Source organism: Mauremys mutica, chromosome 2, assembly GCF_020497125.1.
Source record: "Mauremys mutica isolate MM-2020 ecotype Southern chromosome 2, ASM2049712v1, whole genome shotgun sequence".
In the NCBI taxonomy this organism is placed as follows: Eukaryota; Metazoa; Chordata; order Testudines; family Geoemydidae; genus Mauremys; species Mauremys mutica.
The window spans coordinates 271,805,337-271,813,397 of record NC_059073.1 but is presented as its reverse complement, the minus strand read 5'-3'; the positions used below and the strand labels follow the sequence as shown (position 1 = coordinate 271,813,397).

The following is an 8,061-nucleotide window of genomic DNA, read 5'->3' as shown; positions in this document are numbered from 1 at the left end:
GTATTAAATAGTGTGACAGTAGGTGACAGCTTTAGAACGTTAACCCTAGTCCTTTAGTTCAAAAGGATGCTTTGCTCACCTTTGCCCTCGCAAACTGAAGCACAGCATAAGAGAGATCCAAAGACAGGCCAATGGCATTTTCAAGCAAGCAATGTCAGTCTGTCATCAGCCATCGTTGATTGGAGATATGTTTTAATGAGCCTGAGCTTTGAAAAGCTGTGCTCACCATTCGCAACTGTGACCAGCAGGGTGAGCAGACTCCTCAAAATTATCCACACATTAGGAAAATTGTCCTTCAGCTCTGCATCATGAATGAATTGGAGAACTTGGAGTGGAGAATGCTTCCCGTGGAAAATGTGATGGCTGTTGTCCAATTCGACATAGAGGTCCTTATCATTGATGTCCAAACATTCCCCATGTGTCAGCATCCAGTGACGCTCCATACAATTGTTCAAGAGTGTTTTTCTGTCTGCTGGCAGATTACTAATATCATACCAAAAACCCCAGACCTTTTTGTGGTGCTTCATTTGTCCGAATCTTTCTTCAATGGACACTCAAGCAGTGTCAACAAGCGAGCAAAAAAACTCTATCTTGATTTTTTCTTATGAGCTTCCCATCACCTCATTGCTGCCCTGTTAACCAAACTGTCTCTTCTTCTGAGGGGGGAGGGATAGCTCAGTGGTTTGAGCATTGGCCTGCTAAACCCAGGGTTGTGAGTTCAATCCTTGAGGAGGCCACTTAAGGATCTGGGGCAAAAATTGGTCCTGCTAGTGAAGGCAGGGGGCTGGACTCAATGACCTTTCAAGGTCCCTTCCAGTTCTAGGAGATTGGTATATCTCCAATTATTACCTGATGAATACAAGTTTAGTTGGAGACAGGCTCAACTCTTAAGTTTTCCACCATTTCTTTCGCAGCAGGGATGGCATCTTCAAATCCATTGTCTCTGTAGGCCACAGAGAAATCAAGACAGCTTCTCCTCAAAGTAATAATGGTTGTGATGTCCATCAAATGAGTTTTGTAATGCCTTGCATATAACGTTTACTTGAAACAGGATCTCATGCAGAAATTTGAAGTCAGTGATCTGGTTTGCCAGGCTTTGTACCTTGTGTCAGATTCTGGCCTCAGCTTTACTCGACTGTGCCAGTTCCATCAGGGCATCATAAACCTCAGTCACTTGGTACCTCACTGGCCTTTTGCTGTCAATGCAGCTCTCCCAGAGAGTGTCACTTAGCAGCTTCATGGTCAGATTTGTAACATTGTCCATGAGGATCTTCCACCTGATAGTTGATGTTGATTTCCCTTTTGTCGCTCGAGCCCGGTGCCCCCCCAAGCCCAGCACCCCAGACAGTTCCAAAATCCGGCCCTGCTGTATCTCCATATGCTGCTGCATTCTACCGCCTTGCAGCTGACTTCCTTCCTCTGAACACTGTCTGCCCATGCTCGCTGCACCTGCCGGGGTAGGTAGTCTTAGCTGTTTACAGGCTGTGGGGGACTAACATTGGCTGCCCTTGCAAGTTAGGCAGGCCTCTGGCCCAGTAACTCTCTTCTTCTCTGTCCCAGTCCCCATTCCTGGGCTGGATCTCAAGCACAGAGTAAGTAGACAGTTTTCATTCCCAATCCCTGCCTCTGTGCTGCTCTCGGTGGGACTTTCTCATACATAAATTTTAAATTTCTTCTCTGCAGCATTGCAATGTATTAGCCCAAATGAGAAGTGATGCCATAATGGCTAATACACTGATTATTATGTCATCATAATTTCAACTGATGGTGTATGTCTCTGTGGCTACCCAATTTGGGGTCAACTAAGGGCTGGATTGCACAGTTTACAGTAGCATCAAGGCTGCTTAATGGACACCCTCCAGATGCCCTCTGCTAGCTAGGTATCTTTGGAGCATAGCAGCACTCTGGCCATACCCCCTCTGCCTGGGGAACACCCCCAGAACTCTTCCAACTCTGGGGGCTGAAAGAGGGCAGCACTGGGGCTAGTTAGGCCAGCTCTACACTAGCTGTGAGAATCCCCAGTTGGGGAGATCTGACTGCTTTCATGACCTTTTGTGCCAGAGGCTTTGCACAAAGGGACCAGAGCAGGGCCTCGTGTTGAATCCATAGGGTATAATTTTCATCATGCAAAATAGCATGGAAATAACCGTCTGACATAATCACAGCATTTTGGTCTGCTGGTGGGTAATTTTCTGGAAGGGGAGGGGTACTCTTTGTATTCTCATGGAAATGACAGAATGTCTCTCTCCTTTGCCCCTCCAGGGAGCTAAGAGAATGTGTCACTGATAAGGAAGTCATTTAGAAGGCATTTCTAGGATATCATCAGTCAGCCTTATAAGCAGCACAGCAGGAAGGAGATCAAGGAGACCAAAGCAATTAGCAAGCAAAAGTTAACTCCCTGATGAGGCTGCAAGATCTCTGAATTCTAGTACTCTCTGTCCTATTCTGAAGGCCTTTAGTTTTGACTGAGGTTTTTTCTAGGCAAAAATGGTTACAGGGACAATGCTTCAGTGCTTTAGATGGACACAACAGAAATGTGAAACATATGTAGAGCTACAGGGTAAAAAATTACAAAGTGCCTACATGATTTAGGAGCCTAAGTCTCATTGAAAGGCTGCTATGTGCTGCAGTGTGAACTACCGGGGTATGAACTGCAATGAGCACCAAACTGCTGCATCAGAACTGCCCCGTGTGGATGCTTCTGGCACAAACTACTAGAAGCTACCAAGCCAAGTTTACCTTAATGAAGATGTTAGTTTGTGCCACCATTGTCCAAGGCAAGTTACAGCGTAGCATGTTGATGTGTGCTGCAATTCATACCCCCTTAGTCCAACTGGAAGGCTGTATAGATAAGCTCTTAGGCTCCTAAATTATGTGAAAAATGTGACTTAGGCTCATAAGTCACTTAGGTGCTTTCTGAAAATTTTACCCACACACCATGTATGGATCAGTAGGATTAGGATGGTACCCAAAACTGAAATTGCATAATCAGACACTGAACAAACCTAGGACCCATTGTCTTATGCAGTTACTCCAAATGCAGAGTCCCCTCTACACTTCAGTCCATTTCTTACATTAATATAACTCAATTGACTTCAGTGTTGTTACTTCTGATTCACTATGAAATTAAGTGAAACTATCAGGCCCCACATCCGTGGCACTCCACTGGCAGGGGAAAGGGGGGAGAATAATTGTGTGTCAATATTTGCAGGCTGAGGAGTGCTTTTAGGTTAAAGAGAGGATCTATTTAATGTACAAAGATGGGTCTAACAAATTTATTGTAGCATGAGCTTTCGTGAGCTAAAGCTCACTTCTTCGGATGCATAGAATGGAACACACAGACAGGAGATATTTATACATACAGAGAACATGAAAAGGTGGAAGTATGCATACCAACAGGCAGAGTCTAATCAATTGAGATGAGCTATCGTTAGCAGGAGGAAAAAAAACTTTTTGAAGTGATAATTAAGATGGCCCATAGAAGGTGTGAGGAGAACTTAACATAGGGAAATAGATTCAATTGGTGTAATGACCCAACCATTCCCAGTCTTTATTTAGACCACAGTTAATGGTATCTAGTTTGCATATTAATTCAAGTTCAGCAGTCTCTCTTTGGAGTCTGTTTTTGAAGTTTTTTTGTTGCAAAATTGCCACCTTCAAGTCTGTCACTGAGTGGTTAGGAAGGTTGAAGTGTTCTCCCACTGGTTTTTGAATGTTATGATTCCTGATGTCAGATTTGTGTCCATTTATTCTTTTGCGTAGAGACTGTCCGGTTTGGCCAATGTACATGGCAGAGGGGCATTGCTGGCACATGATGGCATATATCACGTTGGTAGATGTGCAGGTGTACGAGCCCCTGATGGTGTGTCTGATGTGATTAGGTCCTGTGATGGTGTCACTTGAATGGATATGTGGACAGAGCTGGCATCGGGCTTTATTGCAAGGATAGGTTCCTGGGTTAGTGTTTATGTTGTATGGTGTGCGGTTGCTGGTGAGTATTTGCTTCAGGTTGGGAGGCTGTCTATAAGCAAGGACTGGCCTGTCTCCCAAGATCTGTGAGAGTGAGGGATCATCTTTAAGGATAGGTTGTAAATCTTTGATGATGCGCTGGAGAGGTTTTAGTTGGGGGCTGTAGGTGATGGCTAGTGGTGTTCTGTTATTTTCTTTTTTAGGCCTGTCCTGTAGTAGGTGGCTTCTGGGTACTCTTCTGGCTCTGTCAATCTGTTTTTTGTGAAGAGTACCCAGAAGCCACCTACTACAGGACAGGCCTAAAAAAGAAAATAACAGAACACCACTAGCCATCACCTACAGCCCCCAACTAAAACCTCTCCAGCGCATCATCAAAGATTTACAACCTATCCTTAAAGATGATCCCTCACTCTCACAGATCTTGGGAGACAGGCCAGTCCTTGCTTATAGACAGCCTCCCAACCTGAAGCAAATACTCACCAGCAACCGCACACCATACAACATAAACACTAACCCAGGAACCTATCCTTGCAATAAAGCCCGATGCCAGCTCTGTCCACATATCCATTCAAGTGACACCATCACAGGACCTAATCACATCAGACACACCATCAGGGGCTCGTACACCTGCACATCTGTCAGGAGTCTACCCTCACTTGAAACTGGGCGGTTTCAAAGTGAGGACCCGCATGTCTTCCCCCACCCCAAAATCCTAGGGTAGGTCTCCCCTTCGGCTGCCACCACCCGGTCAATTCCGTGGGCCGGGACACCCCTGTTTCCCCCCTTGGGAACACAGATCAATTCACAGAGGAGGAACCTCCCCCCTCCTCCCTCTCTCCAGCCTGCTCTGGAGACAGAGGTGCCTGGATTCAAACGCCTTGAATCTCACACACACAGGGAAGCAGCCCACTTCCCCCTCCCCTTCCCCTGAATTTCCCCAAGGGAAGGAATTAACCAAGTCCAAAGAAAAGAAAGAATTTATTAAAGAATAAAAATAAAAATACAGAATCTCTATGAGCCCAAGCTGGACACTCATAGGGTATAACCTTATCAATCTCTGGAGAGAATCCCCTCTCCCCCTTTTCTCAGTAAAAGCAATATCAGCAAACAGGAATAAAGCATTTCCTTTAGCAAACACACAATTGCAAATGTAGAAATCAAATCATAAGACTAATTCACCTTTCTAATTAATACTCACTATTAATTAGTAGAAACTACTCCAGGAGAACTTGGGGACATGACTGTCCTCTGTTAAATCCAAAAACAGTTCTCACACAGACAAAGGCTTCCCTCCACAGAGATTTGAAAAAATCTTATCTCTGATTGGTCCTCTGGTCAGGTGGTCACCAGGTACTACATGTTAACCCTTTACAGGTAAAACAGACCTTAACCCTTAACTATCTGTTTATGACACGCCCCCCAAATCGCCAACAGTGGGAACTACTGGTGGTGATTTCCTTCTAGAACTGTAAAATAAACAGATAAACAAAACACATGCACTATCACATATACTACTAAGTATGTAAACAACAAGATATTTGACATTGAACAACACTTTGTATGCATTTGAGCGGACATACTTGGCAACGTCCTTGCCCATCCCCTCCCAGTGGAAGGAATGTTTTTAACCTGTTTTTGTTTGAGGATGCTGGCCTAAAGGATGTCCTTATATAAAAGTCCTTGTTTTACAACAAACTGGAATCCTGCTTGTTTGGCCTGGCCGCGGGTGACCACTCCCCCCCTCTTGGCCAGCTGCACATGGTTGGCCAAGTCTTCCCCCAGTAGCATGGGGATGGAATAATTGTTATAGACAGCAAAAGTCCACTTTTCTGACCAGTCCTTGTACTGGTCTTCAGGGATGCTGTACCCATGGCAGGTCCTTTTAACCTTTTTGAAGAAGGCCTTAGTGTCCTCACCTGCCATGTAGGTGGGAAATTTCTTGGGATGGGGAACAGTGCCTTCTGGTGCTGGCCACACCCCTCTGCAGTCAGTGAATTTTATGTGTGGCTTGCTGGTGTTGCTTTTTGGTGCTGGCCACACCCCTTTGCAGTCAGGGAATTGGTTTCCCCAATTCCTAACCCTCTCTATTCCCGAGAGACTGGATAGAAAAGAAACAAAACCTTTTCATTTGCAAATGTGTAGTTGCTGTTTGCTGATATACTGAGAAAACCAAAGAAAACTGGTTTGTCCTGTTTCTAGCACTTGCTAAGTACCTCACAGTGGGGGTCCTTTCTAACAAGCCTCCTAGAAAAACTTGCACCTCTTTCCTAGCTGTTTTTAAGCAGACAGAAAGAAAAAAAGGAGAAAAAAGAAAAGAAGAAGGAAAAAAATCACAGACTAACACGGCTGCTACTCTGAAAGATGGGTCTGTTCGACTATACAAATTTGCATCAAAATGGTTCCAAACACCATCTTTTGTAAAGTACACGTAAAACTTCCTCTCAGGTGTTGCCAGACTCCTTCATATATGATCAGTTCTAATTTTTCTGAACAAGTGCAAAAGGGTGTCATGAGGACATTTGCACCCTGAAAGAGTGGCATGGGCCATTGTTATTCTATCAAGGACTTGTCATGCCAATAGGTAGAAAATGAATTATTTTCAACTATTTCATGCCATTGCTCATCATTTTCAACTGTCATGCTGGATCCATGACAGAGTCATGAATAAAGCCAGTCATCAGCAGAGTGTCTCTTATTGAACTGCTACAGCATATGAAAAGTTAAAAAAAAACTTTGCTCCAATTTGGAGCTACATATAAAAATAAATCTGAGATTATGTTTATATAGAGACAAAAAAATCACTGCTGTAACTCTGTAACTGAGATAGTAGTTACACTGCAGTTTCTACAGTTCCATTAAAGAGATTTACTATTTCTAGTTTCAATAAAAAGATTTACTATATCCAGTAATAATTTAACAATTCTATTAATCTATTTTAGATACTTCTATGACCTGTACTACCACAGCATCTGCATGCCTCACAATCTGTAATGGATTTATCCTGAACCACCCCTGTGAGGTAGGGAAGTGCTATTATCCCCATTTTACAGACGGAGCACTGAGGTACAGAGAGATCAAGGCCTGATCTATACTAAAAACATAGGTCAACATAGCAACAGCACTTGGTGTGAAAAATCACGCCCAGAATGCTGCAGCTACATCAACCTAACCCCCAGTGTAGACACAGCAAGGTAGACAGAAGAATGCTTCAGCTGTTTGGCAAGGATTAGTTCGTACACCAATGGAAAAACTTTTTCTGACATTGTAGTCTACATCTACCCTATGGGATTACAGTGGCATAGCTGCAATGCCATAGCATAGACATGGCCTAAGTGACTCTTCAAGGTCACACAGAAAGTGCATGGGAAAGCATGGATTTGAACTGAGGGCTCCCAAGTTCCCATTGACCACCTAAACCACTGGACTGTCCTTCCTTTCTGTTATATTATATGGATGTACTACAGTATATATAATGAATATCATATAAAAGCCATAACACTTCAAATGGGATGAAGTATAAATTATATAATAACTTGCAAATATGATAATGCTCAAGTTACTGTGAAACTGTAAATCTTTATCTATAAACGCAGAGTTTACCAACCTCAAAGAGACAAAACTCAAACCATTGGAAGTTTGAGCTTGGTTCCAACGAGCAATCAAAATCTGGAGGTGTCCCTGAATGAATTAAGCAACAAAGAGTCCTGTGGCTCCTTATAGACTAACAGACGTATTAGAGCATAAGCTTTCGTGGGTGAATACCCACTTCGTCAGATGCATATGAATGAATGAATGGACTCCTTTTCACTGGAAATACATGAGAAAATTGCAATGGCTGGATCCTGCAAAATATACAGCCCCTTCCTAGGAAATGCTTTGCACCTTCTGCATCTGGTCCTAATTTAGAACTTTTTATTCAAGCTGAAAACCACTTTTATAAGGTTAAATTCTGAATATGAGTAAAGATGTGGTTGGGGGATGCTGTTTCTTATCTGAAATGGTTTTGCTTGTCTTGAGTAATTTGTAATTGCAGCAGTGCTATTATTATAGATACCAGGTCTAGCATCTGTGGTGCACATGAATGAAGAATAG

General features: G+C 43.3%; 1 long non-coding RNA gene across 1 annotated transcript; it reads left to right on the top strand.

The window, feature by feature from the left end:
* The first annotated feature begins 1,811 nt into the window (after nucleotides 1-1,811).
* Nucleotides 1,812-6,983, top strand: LOC123362965. Its single transcript, XR_006576662.1, has 3 exons — nucleotides 1,812-1,880; nucleotides 2,263-2,428; nucleotides 6,909-6,983. It is a non-coding gene; the product is annotated as an uncharacterized LOC123362965 (long non-coding RNA).
* The last annotated feature ends 1,078 nt before the right edge of the window (nucleotides 6,984-8,061 follow it).